The sequence below is a fragment of the Vigna unguiculata genome, chromosome 4, assembly GCF_004118075.2.
Source record: "Vigna unguiculata cultivar IT97K-499-35 chromosome 4, ASM411807v1, whole genome shotgun sequence".
NCBI lineage: Eukaryota > Viridiplantae > Streptophyta > Magnoliopsida > Fabales > Fabaceae > Vigna > Vigna unguiculata.
In genome coordinates this window covers 26465381-26487543 of record NC_040282.1, presented here as the reverse complement: position 1 = coordinate 26487543, position 22163 = coordinate 26465381, and positions in this window count along the sequence as shown.

The following is a 22163-nucleotide window of genomic DNA, read 5'->3' as shown; positions in this document are numbered from 1 at the left end:
TCGAATCATACACTTGGGTTTTGTGTCTTTCGTGTAAGCAAGTGCTTTTAGGTGTTGAAATCACAATTTGGAGAGTTAGTGTCAAGAATAAAGCATATTGTACTCACTACTATCAAACTATGCAAAAATACATTGGCATCACCTTGATTGTCGACCTAGGGCGCTTCACTTGCTTCACTTTGAATAACAACCCCTGCTCTCTCTTGATTATGTGTGTGCCTACACCTCCATGGATTTGCATGCGATCATGATTGGATTTGGATAAACTTGTAAACTATAAAGTAAATATGCGATGAACTTTTGTAACTTTGATGGAAGCAAATTTGCCTTTCATAAAAATGTACGAATATAGTTTATTAACAATTTCATATCATTGTCTCAGACTTGCCTTTGCCTTTGTGATACAAACTAAAACTTGAAATTTGACGACAATTACAAGTGTATTATAAAAAATAAAGATTAAAAAGTAAAATAATCAGATATAATATTAGAAGCACATGTAAGACCAAGGAATTCTTTTTTTGTAAATCAATAACAACATAATTGATATAACACTTTATATCCCTCAAATCAAACTCAAATAAATTACACGTCTAATGAAGTTAATATAAATTAAGATTAGGCATACAAACATAGGAGTTGGGTTGGCTTTTATGCACAAGAATTCAAGAGCAAAACAAAAATGAAGCAATATAATATTAAAGATTCATTGACTTGATATTCTTGCAAACTTTTATTTTTAGAAACAAACCTATAACATTATTATTAATGCAAAAAAATCAGCAGGTATTAATATTATTTTTCTGTAAATAATCTTTTTTTTAAACAAAATTGTAAGTATTTTTTGAAAAAACTAATTCTAAAAAGAATTCATAGATATTTTTTATCAAAAATATTTTATAATAAAAACTGAAGTATTTTTTCATTTTGTTTTGGCAATAAATTTTGTAGATAGTGAATGTTTGTTTTAGTAGTGCAATATCATTGGTGTAATACAACTTATTTTGTCATAACATGAATTTATAAATATGTACAAGCTTATGACACAAGCTAACATATTTTAATGTCAAGGATTAATAAAACAGTTTACCATATATAAAAGCAAATATATATTTTTGTTTCCATTTATTTATGAATGAAAGTCCAAGTCAACTGATGTAAACAAAAATATATATGAAGAAGTTTTTGTTATGCTTTTTAAAAACTTATAATGCAACTTATTTTGTGATGACATGAATTTATAAATATTTTTGTGTACATTTAAGAGAGCTTATGACACAAGTTAACATATTTTAATGTCAAAGATAATTTATAAAACAACTTACTATATATAAAAATAATTATAAAATTTTATTTCTACTTATTTAGATAAATTAACGTCAAATGACTAAAAAAATATAAAAGTACAAAAATAAATAATATGACAATTTTTTGTTATGCTTTTCATATCAAAAGAAGATTATCATTATTATTAAACAAATTTTTAGATAATAAAATGTTTAATGTTTTAATTAGTTAAAAAATGACTTCCATTTCATACAAATTAAAAGGAAAGTGTTGATTTTCATACATTTTACTTATTCTGAGACAATTTGGCCTTGGATTGGTCATTTGACTCTTCACATAGCTGATGTAAATTTCTCGGCATATTCAGCTATTATCGGTAAGGAATTGATCTGCAGAACTGACACAAGGTTTGAAATCTAGGGAACTAAGGGCTACAACTTGCAAGTAAGAGGAAGAAATAGAAGACTACCCGATTTTCTTGTCATTGATTTGGGAAGGGGTTTCAATTCATCCTCTGTCACTTCTAACATTAAGCGGCCTAGGTTGTCTGTAAAAAGAAATGGTGATTCTCTTGGGAACAAGCACTTAGACCTGTTCTATGGAGATGAGGTATGAAAAGGAACAACTATTGTATTGGTAATTTAGTGTTATCTTTATGTTTGTGGGTAAGGAATTGATCTATGGGACTAACACAAGGTAAGGAATCTTTATGTTGTTTATGCTTCATATATTTTACTTCAGGCAGGTATTTTGCTATTGAGTTTTTGGTACATTCGTCAAAAGAGGCGTCGACGAAGGGAATGATCAAGTTTTGGTAGATTGGCAATATAGTTTAGCATTACATGACCTATTGTAATTGTAAGACTAGACTCCAAAGAATTGTATCATTAGCAGCATAGTAACATCACTCACCAGCATCACTATATGAAAATAGTCAAATGAGTGGCCTTATTTCCTAAAGTTGTAGAATTTTTTCTGTTTTGGATTCTTTTCAAATGCAGAAACTTTCTAATAGTGAATTCATTTGTCTAATGTTTATGGCTGTTGGTACAACAATGTATTATAGCATTCAATAACCAATTGTGTAGTTTTCTATTTTTAAATAGGTTTCTTAATTTCCTTAACCTCTTATTAATGTTAGAATGCCAATTTGTGTTTCAAAGCTATAGAAAGAAACAAGAAGTGGATATATAATATAGAAGGAAACAACTTTAGTTTGTTGTCTTCTCCTATAAAAGTTTGTTGGAATGGTTATCCAAACAAGTTAGAGTAATTATCACAAATGATGCATCATCTAGTTCTTTTGAGAGATTGAACGTGCTTGAGTTTAATTTTATGAGTTGAAAGCAAACATAAATTTAGTGATATTACATTAGAAGTTGAAGTTAATCAAAGGAGAAGTTGCACTAAGTACTAAGCATGGCACTAACAAAAAGTCAATGCTTATTCACTTTAGCTTGGGATCTAGTATCCTGCTGCAATTGCAATTACTTCATCTCATTGATAAACTACTAACAATTTCTAAGAAAAAAAAAGCACTGAAATAACTCTGAGCATCAGTGTGATTATGCATATGGAACGTTTGGAAATGAGAATTTATTATTACAGGAGCATGTGTACCCTTGTGACATGAGTCTCTGAAATTGGTCTACCCAAACTGCTTCTTGGAGGCACCAAAGTTGGTTGGTGTAAATCTTCTGATGATGGAGCCTACAACACACAATAGCAATAGTTACAAATCAAGTAGAACAAATGCATGTGTCAACATTGGGAACTATTTGAAGTTGCAGCAACATGAAGCCAACCACAGAAACATGAAAAATGTATGAGTTTAGTTGATATGACAATTGAAAGTGTGTATGATGTTGTACTAGTTTGTTTTAATAATGCAGGTAGCAAGATACAGGACAATTGGGTATCAATCTTTGGTTTTGGTATGCTTTTGATTGTTGATCTATGACATTGAATTGCAACTCACAGTAATCTAAGTCTAACTAACATGAGACTGCATGAGAATGTGATTTTAGTTAGTTAGTCATCTCGTATGGTATTGGTAACAATCTTATACAATGAATCAAGTTATCGCAATAACAATTGATCATTAAAAAACATGTATTATACATTAACTATGTGAGGAACTTGAGATTGAAGAATGGAATGCAGAAAATCAATTTAAACTAATACATAAAACACATATCAGAAAATAGAAGAAGAAACACATATTAGAAGTTGAAATTATGGTTTATCAGAATTTGAAACTTGTGATGAAAAACAAATTTAACAATGAACTTAGGAGAAAATCAACTTACAAATAGAAAATACTCTGAGGCAGAAGAGAAGATGACGCGGCCGAGAAGGAAAATGGTTTTGGAAGAAGGAAGTAGGCCTGGTGGGGTTCTGAAGCAGGTATGATGAGTTCTGCAAGAAATTCATTCATGACAAGAAGTGGAAGTTTTTTATACTTTCATATTTTAAATTTAGTTATTACTTTTCTATATATTATTATCTTGAATACAGTTTTTATCGTAACATCATTGATTCAAAGATGATTTTGATGTTATTTTTTTTGTTAACATTAGACTTGATAATATTTTTTTAATTGAGGTTCACAGGATTTTTTTACAAAAATCATTAATGATTATTTTGGTTATTGCCAATTATTTTTCTTTTCCAATACAGATTGGGATTATTTTTATCTTAAGTTAATTAGAGTTTTCTTAGTTAATGTTAATTATTTTCAATTAATATAATTTTAGGTTTCTTTCAACTAACATAAATTATTTTTTAATTAATATTAATCGATTTTTTCAACCTACATTAGTAAGTTTATTCCGATCATTATCAAACATAATTATTTATCTATGCCAATAATATTATTTTTAGGTAAATATAAATACAAATTTTATGATCAAACCTTAAGGATAGTTATAAGTTTTGTCAACTTTTAATTGGAACTTTTTGTCAGCAACATCTAAGACCATTTTGGATGTTAACAAAAAAAATCGGCAAATCTTAATCGATTCTTTTGCTATAAGAAACCATGTATTTAGTGTGGCTTTTAATAAAAACCACTGCTAAATATTTATAAGTAGTGTTGGATTTGCATCGAACATGTACGCAGCTCTAAAATTGTGGACATTAATGTGTTAGTTTAGTTTTTGAAGAGTTAACTCTAAATAGAGTTAGTTTAGTTAACACTTATTTATCATTAGTTCTAGTTAAAGCATTTTAATATCAATTTGATGGATGATAATTTATTTTTATTTAAAATTTATTTTATTTAATATCAAATCAACCTGATAAGTAAAATCTACTTTTAATATTAGTTTACTTTTCATGGATTATTGACATAATGACAATAAATTAAAAGAAAAATCGAATAGTACTTTCATATTCAAATAATATAAACTAAAAAAAGTAGAAACAAATTATAATGGATGAAAAAAATAAGTGTTGATGAAAAATATGAATGTGAAAAAAGAAAATAAATATGAATATAAGAGATGAGGAAAAAAACGTAGCAAAGGAAGATAGAAAAATTTGTAAATGAAGGAGATATGTGTAGATGGAAAGATTAACAAGGATGAAGGAAATGAATATGGGTTAAAGAGGTGAATGTGGATAAAAGAGATGACAACCACATCATATGTACAAGGATTCTCTTTCACTAGTTTTCTAACCAGATGTTGAGTAATTCACATAATAATATATGCCAATGCATATGTGTGGTTATTATATTGAGCACTTGGAGACATATGAATAACACACTAGTGCATAATGGGCTTTTTACGCCGCCTATATGCCTCAGTTCACTTCCAAACGAGGCATATGAAGACGCGGTGGCACTTTTGTAATTTTTTCAAACTTTTATGTTTCGATTGTATTTAGAACCGAGACATAAACTCCCTAAAATTTTTATTTTTTCCGCTACATTGATATTTTTAAATTGGTGACAGACTTTTATGCCTCGGGTCAATTCTAACCGAGGCAGATAGATGTTTATGCCTCGGGTCTATTTTAACCGAGACATATTTGATTGCTTTTCAAGTGGAATACGCCTCGGGTCACATCTAACCGAGGCATATAGATGTTTATGCCTCGGTTTAAAATCAACCGAGGCAATAAGCCTTCTTAGGGTTTAAAATAAATCGTGCCACTGTTCATCTTCTTCGCGTGGAGTAGCGGCCATTTTTCTCTCTTTCCGAATGCCATTGTTCCAGATCGCAAAGGTTCCTTCTTCCACGTAGTAGCAGTTTCGTCTCTCCACCACCGGTCCGCCGTTGAACGAGCCTCCTCCGTCACGCGAGGCTCCTCCATTGTTGTCATCGCAGAGGTTGCAAAATCGCCTCCATTGTCGTCATTCAATCTCGCTTGTAGGTATGTGCTTCTCCTTTTTCAAATCGTAAGACTCTTCTATGGGTTTCGAACGTCGATGTGTGTGTCGAAGTCGCGATTTAGCTCATGATGGTTAGTCGTGGGATGTTTTCGTTCAGTTATGATAGTGAAGAAAGGGTGTTTTGCATCGCTGCCGAGATGAATGAAGGCGTCGTGAAGTTGTTCCGGCGTGATGCGGTGGTCGAAGATGGTGGTCATGACACATTGGCGGCATTTAGGGTTTGAATGGTGGCTAGGGTTTCTGATTTGGGAGAAGGTTGAAGATGATGATGTGGCACACTGTGATTGGTGTAGGTGTGTGTACAAGGATCATGGTTATGTGTGATGTTGTTATTGGGTCAGAAAATACTATTTTTTTTTTAAATCTGCGATGCACATTAGGCCTTGGTTCCCTCTAGAACCGAGGCAGTAACCCTTGCATATGTCTCGGTTCATAACCCTTGCATATGGATGTTCGAAAAATCTTATTGTCGGTGTTCAATATATTTGTTTTTGCTAAAAATCATCAATGTAAATGTTGTTTAACCATAGGAAAGATAATTTAGAAATATGAATAAAGAAAATGAATATGATGAAAAATACATAAAAAATTATAGAAAAAATTGTAACTTAAGAGATTAATCATCTTTAAATTATAAATAATATACACTAAGTTGACACTAATTTTATTTATTTTAGTTAGTGTCTACTAACTATAATTTATTAATTTTAATATTTATTTTAGTTATTTAATAAAAAAAGTAAAATTAATTATATTGTTTTGTAATTTTATTTAAAAAGAAATTTACCGGTTAGTTAACTTTAATATTTGAAAACTAAATTTATATCTTTTTAAATATTTTTATAATAATTAAATTTATTCGTTCTAACGATTTCATAATTTTTATTACCCATATTTACAAAAATTGTTTTTTATTCTTATTGATATTACTTTTTCTCTATATTTAAGTCATAATTGTTTCTAATATCTACGAAAAAACTTTCAAACGAATTTGTTCTTACATTTTGTAGGGTTGTAGGAGGTGGTGGCATGCGAAAGCCTAGAAGCGTCAAAGACAGTGATCTATTTCGGTGTCGATATCGACTTTGTTCACCACTATCAATGGGAAAACACATTGTAATAATGCTTACCATTCCCCACAAAGTTTAAATTCCTCCATTAATTATCAACCTTTCTTCCACTATTTTGCCTTCTGTGGCAACGCGGTGGCATGCCAAGTCTATAATAATGCACAACACCAATATCTGTTGTTTCAGTTTATCTGTTAAAACTTGTTTCAATATTCATCGCAAAATACTAGTGCCTCAGTGTTACTCTTCAACTCCAAAAAAATTATTATAGAATCATCATTGCACTCTCGATCACTGTAAGGGAAGCGTTCATATCTAATTCTCTTTCATATTTTCTAAGCCACTTTTCTTTTTCTAGTACCAGTTTGATTCTTTAATCTTCCACTCAGTGCACCCATTTAAGTACAAGAACCTAGCCTATGATCATAACCACATGTAACCTTGACTTTTATATCTAATGTCTTTTTTTTTTCTCAGAGTAATAGTGTGAATGCGAAATCTCATACAATAAATAATCGAGAAGTAGATGAGTCAACAATCAAGCAAGTGGAAGAAAAAAAAATAGCATAAAAACCAAGAGAAAAGTGGTTTGGAAAAATGACAGAGAATTAGATGCTACCGAATTAATAAGCTGAAGAACAACTCTTCCTCATTGAGAGTAAAAATATGATTCTATAATAAGTGTATTTATAGTTTTGGTATGTGAACATCCCAAGAGAACAAAATATATACCTTGTCTAGATGAGTTTCTCATTATTTATTTTAGTAACTGCACATTACCTTCTTCAACCGATCCATTCCAACATTTTGTGTTGTGTTGCATCTATCCAACACACAAAAACATGGAAAACAACAACGTTGTTGGTTTTCACCATCATAAAGAGAGTCTTACATTTCCATCCCATCTTAAACTGGGAACATATGCTACCATCAACATGACCACATGTGTGTCTTGCAGGTTGGATGATGGATCATATGTCGAATGGGCAGAAGTTTCATACACCGTTGAAGGGTGAAAGTGCAACCTTTTGTTAACAAGACTTGTTCACAGTGACGCCTATTTCAACACAGTATAATTCATAATCAATGATAACATAATATGCCCACAGTTCAAAAGCCTATCCCTACATATAACCAAAACCAAAACCGCTTTGCTTCACACGTTGGACCTTAAGGCCGACAGTCCCATCGCGTGGACGAAGACAAGGAAGAACGTTGATGCAACGGGCGGTGCTACGAACACCAAAGTATACTTGTATGGCACCGCAAATAGGTGTGTTATTCTTGTTTTAGAGTGCGAGAAAATCGATTATCATGGTTGTTAATAGAATAAGTGGAACAACAGAAATTGGGTTTTCTGTTGTGGTAAAGGTTGGAATTTGTGATGAAAAGTTTGATATAACAGTAGAGGGCCTTGAACAACACTCTGTTTCTGCATTATTATACATGTTCGTTCAAGTAAATAGAAGTGGGATTTGAAAGCCAAGCATGTGCCCTCATTGTGATAACATTCAGAGGGTGTATAGCAGAAAACCACCAAATGCAATAGCCATTGATAATAGTGGAAAGTTCATAGGTCGTGGTTGTGGTGCCTACTTAGGCGGAAATTTCAATATATATAATTGAGGAAAGACTCTTTCTTGGTATATATATATATATATATATATATATATATATATATATATATATATATATATAAAAGTCGATGTTAATGTTTCTTATTATATAAAGAAATTGTTAATGTAATATTTTTTTATATTAAAATGGTAAAAATAAAGTTATTAAACTATAAGATAAGTGAAACTAATAACCTAAAAGATATGTTGAATGAAAAAAAGTTCGCCCGTATGACAAGAACTTTATAAGATTATAAGGATAAGTTTGTGTAAACTTTTTAAGCCATTTAAAAAACTTATAAGCAGCTTAAGATTGTTACGCTTCATGAGAGACTTAGTTTATAACCTTAAATTGATGCAGACCAGTGATCCATATGCCATAATATTACTTAGTTTATAATGGATAAAAATATAAGGATAGTGATAGGGAAAACAACAACACAAACAATATATTAGAGAATGCAGCGAATATAATTTCTCCTAACTTGCAAGAATCTATGAGGAGCAACAATAATAAATAACCAAAGGTACAAATAAAGGCACCAAGATTTTTAACGTGGAAAACCCCTCAAAGTAAGGGTAAAAACCACGAGTCGTCCAGACCAAAGAAATAGCTCCACTATGATCAACAAGAGTACAAAAGAGTCTCAATCAATAGCACAAATTAGTGCCAAAACCCAACCAAATAACAAAGCAACAAAGCTTTCAAAATAGAGAAGAACAAGAGGAAAACCTATAATATCACTGCTGCAATGCGAAATTAATATCTCCCAACTCAGACCTCGTATCAACAATCCGACCGGTCAGAATGAAGAGCATTGAGTTCCGAATCCGCTGTAAAAATTTCATCCCGATTCAACGGTGAACGAATCCGCAGTGCCGAATTTTCGGTGACAGCTCGGTGAAAAACGTGAACAGAATTTTCCCTCTACCTATCCCTCTATGTGTTAGGGCTTTCAGTGTGTTCTGACTCTATTGTTCTGCCTCTCTATTTATTTTATAGCCTCCTCTCCACTTGGTTAAGTGAGACATGGGATTCTCAAGTTTTGGGCCTTTTCTCCACATAGGAAGGGAGTCCAATACCCAACAAATCTCCCCCTCACAACTATGTGGAGATGACCGCCAAACCGGCTATCTCACAACAAACTTCAAACTTCCTTCTTAGCAATGCTTTAGTCATCATATCAACACCATTATCATCTGTATGAACTTTTGCCAACTCCAACAACTTAGCATCCAAAGCATCACGTATCCAATGATACCTCACATCAATATGTTTGGATCTATAATGAAAAGTTGGATTCTTACCAAGATGGATAGCACTCTGACTATCCACAAATAATAGATAGTTGTTCTGCACAAAACCAAGCTCCTGCAAGAATTTCTTCAACCATAGCAACTCCTTTCATGCTTCAGTAATAGCAATGAACTCTGCCTCTGTAGTAGACAACGCTACACACCTCTGTAGTCTTGATTGCCAAGTCACAACTCCCCCTACAAACTTTATCAAATAGTCCGAAGTGGACTTTCTGGAATCAATGTCCCCAACCATATCTGAGTCTGAGTAACCCATCAAAGTAGGTTTATCACCTCCAAAATAAAGCTTCATATCAATTGTACCATAAAGATACCTCAAAATCCATTTCACAGCATTCCAATGCTTTCTACTTGGGTTTGACAAAAATCGACTAACTGTACCAACAACATGTGCAATATCTGGTCTTGTACACACCATCGCATACATCAAACTGCCCACCGCAGATGCATAAGGAACTTTACTTATATTGGTCTTCTCAACTTCATTTGAAGGACTCTGTTTAACACTCAGTTTAAAATGAGTAGCAAGAGGAGTACTCACAGCTTTAGCACAGTTCTGATGGATGACATTTTCACCACAGGTGAGAAAATCTCATTGAAATCAACACCCTTTTTCTGTTTGAAACCTTTCACCACTAATTTGGCCTTGTACCTTGGAAGTGTAGAATTTGAATCTTGTTTCACCTTGAAAATCCACCTAGTTTCCAATGCCCTTTTTCCCTTAGGCAATTTCACCAAGTCGTAAATGTGATTATCATGCAAAGATTTCATCTCATCTTGCATTGCATCCAGCTACTATTTCTTCTCTTCACTATCCAAAGCCTCTTCAAAACACTCATGTTCTCCATCGTCAGTCAAGGTTATGTACTCATCACAAGAATACCTTGTAGAAGGTTGTTTCTGTCTATTAGACCTCCTGAGTTGGACTTGAGGTGATTCAAGTATATCACCAAGATCATCATCGTCATGTTCCTCTTGAGCATCATCAATTGGAACCTCTACTCCACTTTCAACCTGTTGATCATTAACATCACCATGTTGCTCATTGTCTTGAGCTTTTGTTTCAACATTCTCCAGATTGTGAGCGGGCAACCTCATCGGATTACCATCGGTAAGATTACTATCTTTCTCGGGTGTGGTCTTCTCCACCTTATATAAATGTCTTCAATGGTCTGGTCTTCCATGAATTGTACATCACGGCTTCTAACAAGCTTCTTCTCAACAGGATCATAAAACCTGTAGCCAAATTCATCCTCACCATAGCTAATAAAGATACATTGCCTTGTCTTTTTATCTAACTTGGATCTTTCATCCTTAGGAACATGAACAAATGCCCTGCAACCAAAGACACGCAAATGATCATAGCTAACATTCTTACCAAACCAAATTTTGTCTGGCACCTCAGTATTCAAAGCAACCGCGGGACTAAGATTAATAACATGCACAGCTGCAAGCAATGCCTCTCCCCAAAAGTGCTTAGGCAACTTTGCTTCCGAAAGCATACATGTAACCCTTTCAACCAAGGTCCTGTTCATCCTCTCCGCTAGACCATTCAACTGAGGAGTTTTAGGAGGAGTCTTCTCGTGTCTAATACCATGCTGCTTGTAATAAACATCAAAAGGTCCACGATACTCACCACCATTATCACTACGGATGTATTTCAGCTTCTTGCTTGATTGCCTCTCAATCATAGCATAAAATTCCTTGAACTTTTCAAGTACTTGATCTTTCCGCTGAAAAGCATAGACCCATAGCTTCCTGGAACAATCATCAATAAAAGTAACAAAGTAAAGTGCACCACTAAATGACTTTACCTTTAATGGGCCACAAACGTCAAAATGCACCAATTCAAGCAATTCTGACTTCCTTGAGGGAGGATGCTTCTTAAAAGATACTCTAGTTTGTTTACCAGCCATGGAATGAGAACATTTCTCCAATTCTGCATTCCTCAATCCCATAAGCACATCCTTTTTAGCTAAGCAATTAAGCCCTTTCTCACTTATATGACCAAGCCTCCAATGCCACAAAGATGCCTCCATATACATAACATTCACACTGTCTTTAGCAACTAAAGCTTTAGTCCAGTACAATTTAGATTGTTTCTCCCCTCTGGCCATAACCAAGTTACCTTTAGTGAGCTTTCATTTACTAGAACCAAAGTGATTGTCATAACCACAATCATCAAGCAACTGCACAGAGATTAAATTAAAACGAACATCCAAAGCATGTTTGACTCCTTTAAGCAACAACTGCACTCCCATGTTGGTTTGCAGGCAAACATCACCAACACCAATCACTTTAGACTCACCATCATTACCCATCTTCAACACTCCAAAATCACCAGAAGTGTAAGATGTGAAGAAATCCTTCCTAGGTGTAACATGCAGTGTAGCACCACTATCAATAATCCACATGCTCTCATCAAATACAAGATTAACAGACTCAAAGTCACGAAGAAGAACAAGATCACCATCTGTAGCAGTAGTGACACGATCATCATCATCATGATCATTTTCTCTCTGTTTGCCCTTCTTGTCTTTGTTTTCCTTTTTCTACTTAAAACAATATTTTTGAATGTGCCCAATTTTATGACAAAAATGAGACTCTAAATTCTTGTATCTTGACTTGGACTTGCTCCTACTCTTCTCTCTACCACCTTTATGTTCCTTTTTCTGACTTCTCCCTCTAGCTTCTATAACAAGCATCTCAGACTGAGATGAAGAACCATGTGCCTTCCTTCTCATCTCTTCATTAAGAGCACCGCTCTTTGCCATCTGAAAAGAAACAACACCATTCGAGGCAGAGTTCGTAATTGAAACCCGAAATACCTCCCAAGACTCTGGTAGAGTATTAAGCAACCATAATCCCATAACTTCATCATCAAACTTTATGCCCATTCCTGAAAATTGATCTAGGAGCCCTTGAAACTCATTTAAGTGATCAGAAATAGAAGAATTCTCCCTGTACTTCAAATTCATCAAGCAATTTAACAAATACAATTTATTATTGCCCGACTTAGAAGCATACAAAGACTCAATCTTCTCCCACAAATCTCTGGCATGTGTCTCATTAGCAATATGATTATAAACATTATCTTCAACATATTGCCGAATAAAACCACATACCTTTTGGTGCTCAAAGTCCCATTCTTCTTCAGACATAGAATCATGCTTCTGTGTAGTAAAGACCGGAAGATGCAATTTCATGACAAATAATAAATCTTTCATCTTTCCCTTCCATAAATGATAATTTGTACCATTCAAAGCAACCATCTTTGCATTTGCCTCCATCATTCAAGCAAGTAAATATAGCCCAACCAAGAGCTCTAATGCCACTCTGATGGGAAAAACAACAACACAAACAATATACCAGAGAATGCAGCGGATATAATTTCCCCTAACTTGCAAGAATATATGAGGAGCAACAATCAAAGAGCAACAATAATAAATCACCAAAGGCACAAATAAAGGCACCAAGATTTTTAACATGGAAAACCCCTCAAATCAACGGTAAAAACCACGAGTCGTCCAGACCAAAGAAATAGCTCCACTATGATCAACAAGAGTACAAAAGAGTCTCAATCAATAGCACAAATTAGTGCCAACACCCAACCAAATAACAAAGCAACAAAGCTTTCAAAATAGAGAAGAACAAGAGGAAAACCTACAATATCACTGCTGCAGTGCGAAATTAATATCTCCCAACTCAGACCTCGTATCAAAGATCCAACCAGTCAGAATGAAGAGCAATGAGTTCCGAACCTGCTGTAAAAATTTCATCCTGATCCAACGGTGAATGAATCCGCAGTGCCGAATTTACGGTGATAGCTTTGTGAAAAACGTGAACAAAATTTTCCCTCTACCCCTCCCTCTATGTGTTAGGGCTTTTAGTGTGTTCTGACTCTATTGTTCTGCCTCTCTACTTATTTTATAGCCTCCTCTCCACTAGGTTAAGTGAGACGTGGACTTCTCAAGTTTTGGCCTTTTCTCCACATAGGAAGGGAGCCCAATACCCAACAGATAGTTTATAGACACTATATTAGTCTTGACCTAACTTTCAAAGATTTTAATAAATTTCCTACAACAATTCATCTTGGAGCAGATTTAGAAATATCCTCAACAGTTTGTGCAGGCATAAATACTCTTTTTTTATTTATTTAGATTTGTTGACTTGTTACACCCATTCTGCTGTAAATATAAGAATCTTATGCTATAAATCTGGAAACTTTATATTTAAAACAATGGAATGTGACTAATTGAAATTTTATGGTAAAGTATATATTTATTTTTTTAATATATAACTAAAATTTAACAAAAGTTGATAAATCAAAACATAACATAATGAAGAAACATACCAAAGAGAACGGAAGAAAGAAGAGAAAGAAAAATAAAACTTATTAGAAAAGGATATTGAAAAAATTACCTAAAATATAATATAGGTAATACACAAGATACAACATAAACAATTGCATATTCTAAGAAATAGCTATCATGTGGTGCTTTGATTTTGTTAAAATTCTGAGAGAAAAAGATATAGAAATATCTTGTAGTATAAAGTTTAAGTATTATACACAAAACCAACATCATTTGTTTTTGGAGATGATTTAGCAATTCTTATTACTCTACTACTGTAAAGAAAATAAAGCATCACATTACCAAGAAGATCAAGATCTTCTTTATTCTTCCACTTCCACAAGGTGAAGATCAAGATCATCTTTATTCTTCTACTTCCACAAGGTCAAGATCAAGATCATCTTTATTATTATTATTATTATTTATTTATTCACTTATTTAACTCTTTCCCTTGTTTCTTTCATTTCGATATTGAGAATATTTTCTTTAGATTTGTTTGAATAAGGTAAATTTAAAATAGAATTGAGGCAGATGATCCATGTCATAATATATTTTATGATGGAGGAAATGATAAGGAGAATTGAATATATATATATATATATATATATATATATATATATATATATATATATATATATATATATAGTATACGATTGTGATTAGAACAGTAACACATCAACAACAATTTAAGTAAAGAAAGAACAAGAAAATCATATTACAAAAGAGACTTGTAAATTTTAAATTGGCATAATTAATAATCATGGTGTTATGAGTGATTAGTAGGTTGAATTTAAGATCAAAACGTTTGGATAGTTTCTAACTTTTATCTTAATATAAAATTAATCATTAATTAGATTTTGCTTATTCATTCAAAATATATTAATGTGAAACATTGAAATATTGGTGGATGATATCTATAAAGTTATATACTAATTCATATATCTAACATTAATATATTTGAATATATTTCCAACTTTACTAATAATCACAACTTTTTTTTATCAACAAAAAAAATTAAGTAAACAATACAGAGTATTTGGAGTGTTTAATATATATACAACAACTTACAAAAATAAGTGCATATTAGTATAGTACCGTCAAAGTTAGACCTCTCCCACTTCTAACATTAAGCGGCCTAGGTTGACTATAAGAAGAAAGGTTGATTCTATGGGGAACAAGTACTTAAGCCTGTTCTATGGAGATGGGGTATGAAAAGGAACAACTATTGTATTGGTCATTTAGTGTTGATCTTTATGTTTGTGATCAGAAACTTCATATTGCTAATGTTGTGGATTCTTTGATAATTTCTTGTAACCTAATGCACCTGTGCTGATTGTTGGTCATTGGTTGGTTCCTTTTGTTGTTTCAGTAACGGGTTAGTAAAATACTTGTTTTTTTTACCATCCATTTTTGGACTACTATATTTATGTTGTTTATGCTTCATGTATTTTACTTCTGGTAGCTATTTTTCTATTGAGTTTTTGGCACATTCGCCAAAAGAGGTATAGATTAAGGAAAGGATCAAGTTCTGGTAGATTGGCCAATATAGTTTAGCATTACATAAACTATTGTAACTGTAACACTAGCCTCCAAAGATACCCCAGTGTAGCATTAGCAGCATAGTAACATCACTCACCAGCGTCACTGTAGGAAAGTAGTCAAATAAGTTTCCTTATTTCCTAGAGTTGTAACATTTTTGCTGTTTTGGATGCTTTTCAATGCAAACTTTCTGATAGTGAATTCATTTGTCGGGTGTTTATGGCTTTTGGTAGAGCAAAGTATTATTATAACTAATTAATAACTAATTATTATGTAGTTTTCTATTTTTATGTAGTTTTCTTCTTTCCTTAACTTCTTAAACTTTTGAAACCCTATGACTTTTTTAAATATCTAATTGTGTGCTTGTTTTCTATAACTATGTAAAACTTGTGATTAAGGTCTAAAACCAATTTTTACTTGTATGGCAGTGCAAACAAGTTTGTTTTTGTTTGGAAGTGCAAGAAAACCGATTATCATGAACATGCTAAAGTAGTGACTACGACACACTATTTTGTTAATGGTAATAGAAGAGTGGTTGTAAACAGATCAAGTGAAACAACAAATATTGGTTTTTCTGTTGTGGCAAAGGTTGGAGTGTGTGATGGAACATATGGTATAATAGTGGAGGGTCCTAAACAACATCCCGTTTCTGCATTATTATGCATGTTCGATCAAGTGAATAGAATTGGGATTTGAAAGCCAAACATGGGTCCTTATTGTGGTAACATTCGGAGAGAGCATCACAAAATGTTTTGGCATTCTCATAGTGGAGAAAGTGGCGATATTCCCCCACCACCACGTCCAAGCAACCAATAAAATGTAGCAACCATTGTCAATGATGGAAGCTTCATAGGCCATGCGAATGACAGTTTCATCATATACAAAAATTTCTATGGTTTTACTCTGCATAATAGAATAAAAAAGTAGATGAATCAAGAATCAAGCAAGTGGAAGAACCAAAAAAGCACAAACACTAGAAAGAAAGAAATGGTTTAGGAAAAGAAGACAAATAATTAGATGCTACTGACTTATAATAATAAGTTGGAGAATAATGCTTCCCTTATAGTGAGAGCGAAAATATGATTCTATAATAAGTGTATTTAAAATTTTGGCATGTGAACATCCCAACCATGCTCATCAAAGAACATAATGTATACCTTGTTAGTTTAGTTTCTTGTTATTATTGTTTTGAATAACTAACTTCACATTACCTTCAACTTATCTTATCCAACATTTTGTATTATCTTGTATCTATTCTACACACAAAAAGATGAGAACCAACAACGTTTCTTATTTTTAGTGTCAGAGATAGTCTTCCATTTCCATCCCATCTTCAACTGAGAACATATGAACCATCAACATGACCACATCTATGATTCACAAGTGAGATGATGGATCATTCTTCGAAAAGGAAGTCATTTATGCTCTCAAATTAATAGAAGTGTGGAGATATCTCAACACTAGCATCTATTAGTAATTCAAGAGTAACCATTACAATAGTTGAATGGATCTATTTATAGGCACATGACCGACCAAATGAGAAGAAAATGCAACAAAGATGAAATGCAAACATAGCTTGGAGGAGAAGCTTGATTAGAGACCATGTGATGTAGTAGATGAGTCTTGATGATGCCAAGTGGTATGTCACACTCTCCTTGCCAAAGTCACACGCTCCATGCTACCATCACATGCTCCTTGCTTTGCTCATCCTTTGCTTGCATCCAGATGTAGAGAAGCTAATGATTCTCGGCCAAGATAGCAAATTGGGCTCGACCCAATTAATCCAAAAGTGTTCTAGATTTTTTTTGAAAGGAAAGCCTAAACAATGACCCAATTTAAATCTAGACTACTTCCTTCATGCATAATCTCATATTTTAGAGATTTCTTTAGCCCATGTGAATAATGTAAAAAGCCCATGATTGACTTGATCATCTTGTGAAAGGCCCAGGTGAATCTTTCTCATCATGCTTCTAGTGATTGGGCCTTGATGTGGGCTTGGGCTTGTTGATGCACTTGAGCTTGGGCTTGTTGGGGTCACATCATCCCCTCCCCCTTGAAGAGGATTTGCCCTCAAATCTTGGTGGTCATCCTCTTCATCCAAAGTACCTACAAAAGAAACCAAGTCAATAATATTGAAGGTAGGATGCACACCATATTCTGCAGGATGATCCAATTGATAAGCATTATTATTGATCTTCTTTATGATTTGGAATGGACCATCACCTCGGGGACTAAGTTTGGATTTTCTTAGGTTAGGAAATCTTTCCTTCCTTAAGTGCAACCAAACTAAGTCTCCTTCAGTAAAAGACCGAACTCTCTTGCCCTTATTTTTAGAATGAGCAATCTTTTCAACTTGGGCTTGAATTTGGTTTTTAACCTTCTCATGAAAATCTTTTATGAACCTGGACTTAGAAACCCATTCTTTATGAACAAAATCAAAAGAAGTTGGAAGAGGTAATAAGTCCAATGGTGTGAGAGGGTTAAAAACATAAACTACCTCAAAAGGGTGAGAGTTTGGTGGTGCTATGGACCACTCTATTGTAAGCAAATTCAATGTGGGGAAGATACTCATCCCAAGATTTATGATTCCCCTTAAGCAAAACCCTAAGCAATGTGGAAATGGATTTATTGACTACCTTTGTTTGCCCATCAGTTTGTGAGTGACAAGAGGTAGAGAAAGAAAGTTTTGTTCCTAGCCTAGACCACAAGGTCCTCCAAAAATGGCTTTGGAATTTAGAATCCCTATCAGACACAATTGTTTTAGGTAAGCCATGGAGGCGAACCACTTCTCTAAAGAACAACCTTGCTCTGTTGCTATGATGAACGATTATGTTCTTTCTTTTTAAGATTATTGAATATGATGTGAGTTGATTAAGAAAGCTAAGTGAAATCTCCATTGGACATTAAGATAGCATGCTATCTAGATGTGAAGGTTCCTTTCACAAAGCTCAAGAGAAAAAGATAATCGATTGATTCAAACAAAAAAGAAATGGAAAGCACATAAACCATAGAAAACCAAGAACAATTAAAGGAAGAAGAAAACATAAAATGGAAAGGAAAGGAATGGTAAAAATGTGAGAAGCACACCACTACAAGGCTAGGCTATAAGCCATGGCAACCTTGAAGATGAGTGGATGTGTGCCGCCACTTGCTATGCAAGATAAGGCTTAAAACTATTCACTCCTTAGGGAGGAAATCTCACAAATGGTTGAGACACAAGAGTGATTTTACTTCAAAATGTTCAACCCTTTTACATGTCTTGGAGCACCCCTTATATAGAAGAGTTTGGGGGCCTTTAAGCAAATAAAAGATACCTAAGGATGTCTCTACAAAAACCTAACCCTAGCTTCTAGAAACTAGGTCAAATAAGGTTATAAAATGAGAGACAAAAGAGCTAACTATAATGTGTGCAAGGCTAATTTCGTTCTAGCATAAAAGGAGACAAAGAATGTGTCTCATATGTCTCCAAAAAGTGGCCAAAGTGTGCTAAAAACAAAGGAGACCAAAGGTACATAGGTACACTTTTATGCCTTTTACTTTATGCACTATGCCAAAATAAGCAATAGACAACGGTATTTACATAGCGCTTATTTAATTAAGCGCTATAAATTAAAAATAAAATCAAAAGACAACACTTTGTAAAATAAGCGCTATAAAATATATACACATAGATAACGCTTCATAAAAAAGATGCTATCTATGATTGATTTATATTTTAAAAAAATAGAATAGATAAGTAAATAGCGTTTTTATATTTAAGCGCCATGTACTGCATCATCATAGACAGCGTTTTAGAAAATAAGCATTGTCCATGGTTAATTAAAAAAATTCTAAAACGCACACATTGCCTTCTCCTATGAAAAAATCATTCTCAACTGTCACAAAATTCATTCTCAACCTCACTCCTACTCACATCCTGTTATTAGCATCGTTCGCGTCATTACCAGCATCCCTTATTTCGAACCTTCCACCTTAACCTAAACCTTCCATCACTATATTCCAACACACCAACGACGAAGAAGATGCAGACAAGCATGGCCAAAAGAGTCTCAGGGATCTATTTTTTAGTGTTGATAGCGCAAATGTGCAAACACTAACAGGTTGTGTTGTGTTGTCGGTGTCACTTGGTTGTTGAGGTTGTTCTATTGTGTTTCCACAAAAGTAATTCTCACTCCGTTAGGTTAGATTAGTTGCCCTTCCTCTTCCCTTTTATTTCACTTTCACTCTTTGTTCTGTTCATCCAACTTTTTGTTGCGCACATTTTCTCATCTTCCTTCAACCCATTATTTTTTTCAACAAAAAAATAGATAGAAATTCCACCGTTCTCTTCTCTTCTCTCTCCTCGCCTACGCCGTTTCCTTTCAATTTCTTCTCATCACAACCTCTCTGACTTTGATCACTACTCTTTCCCCAATTTTAAGAAATGCATAAATCCTTCTCTTGTTTGTGTACCCTTTCTATTCTTTCTCTTTACTACTTAATGATGTGCATTTGATACAGGAGATTGTGATGGCATTGGAATTTCATGCCGAGTTCGAAGACGCTTCTCAAATGCGTGACTTACCCTAATCTTGAAGTATGTTTTTACTGTCTATATAAAAAGTTTGTACATGTTTATAATATTTAGATTGGTTGAACATGATAAGATTGGTGCATAAACACTAGCAGTAGTATTAAAGCTGCAATTTACTATCACCATTAATGGTATTAAGATCTTGAAATGTAATTTAGTATGTCATTACCTCTCTTTTTACATCGCACATTTGTTTTATTTTTGTTCCTAAAGCTCTTAGGTTCGTTTTAAATTGTCATTTGGTCTTTAGTCCTAGCATTGAATAAGATTTCAAGAAAATGCTGAATGAAAATGACAGAGTTCAAGGTGCTTGTTCTGAAAGAAATTCGTACGGCAATTGATGGAACAAAAAAGGTTAAATTGATCTTTCTCTTTTTTATTTTCATATATTTCACCATTCAATTAATCTAGATAGAAAATTTTATGAAACCTGAAAGCTATTATTTTTTATGGTTGTAGCTTCATAATTAGTTGCACGACTTGCTTATATTTAATTGTTTCTGGAGAGTATTCTTATTAACTTTAAACTCACAAGATAATGCATATTTTATTCATATTGGACGATACGTTGGTCATAGAAACAATTTTCATACCTTGAGACAAAGGTAGGACTACTGTATGTGTTTCAAGTTCAATTAGATGTGCAACAAATTGTCAATTTTCCCATACTGGAAGGTTAGTGTTATTTTACCTTGAAGATGGAATTTTGATGGTTGTGTTTTACTTTTTATGCATTATTATTCATGTAGAATGGGTGTTTGCAGACATCTTACTATTGTAGAAATTGTCATTGCCATGTTGACAAGTCGATATAAGGATAGCTATGTCATTGGAGCAGATAAGGTTAAATTTGTTTATATTTTCATTCAATCATGATATTCATAAATTATAAAATTGTTGATGTGGTTTAATTACATGTTTGCTTTCTGTAATTATAAAATCTTGATTTTTTTAAGTTTCAATATTCAAAATTCTCGTTTTTGTTTAGACACGTGTAACTTTTAGAATTAGACTATTCTTCTTAACGTATGTTGGATATTGATTTTTGATTCTGTTATAATATATTTCTTTGTAAGGAAGTTACTTTTGTGATATCTTATTGTAGTATATTGACTTTTGGTTCTAATATAATATATTTCAAGGTGTATTTCCATTTGATAGATAGTAACTCTTTTATTGGTGGCTTAAAATCTTTTATCCAATTTGGATAGGAAATACGTGTAATAAGAAACCTAATTTAATAGAAATTTAAAAAGCTTGGGATATTAGCGTAATGATAGTGTGTGCGTCAATTAGTAGGTATACCCACTAGCATAAGCCATAAAAATCTGATAAAAAGTACTACGCTAATTTTCATGAAAAATATGAAAAAAATAAATGAAAAATAAAACATGAAAAACATGAAAGAACTTTTAACTATTGAAAGAACTTGGTTGGATTAATTTGAATATGGTGGAACAAGGGTCGTGGAGTAGTTATTCTCGTGTTGTCATGGATAATTAATCTGTACACTGTTGCAAATGGTTGATATGCATGAGATGGTGGCTGGGAAAATGTTGATAGGTACCATGAGCTAGGAAAGCATGTTTTGGGAAAAAGTTGGGATTGTGGATTGTGGTGCCTCAACAACTGATATGAGATTATTGTGGACATTGTGTACATAGTCACTGGAGGAAAATCACTACAGAAAAGTCATGACCTTGTGTGCAAAAATAATTGCCATAACATGAGGACCACTTACTTCATCATCATCTTTGATTCTCTTCATTTTGTTCTCTTTCACATTTCCTACTTCAATGGTATCTCTTTGGCTGCATTAGTCATGTCTCTCAAGTAATCATGCATTTTCTTTTTCATGCCAATTAGTCATCAACTTAAGTCAATAAATCAACTCAACCAACCCTCTCATTAATTTTTTTTTCTTTTTCATGTCTTTTTCAGTAATACATCCAAAAGCCTTGTTGCCTATGTTGGAGACAATGTTGTGGAGACTCAAGCAATCATCTCTTCCTC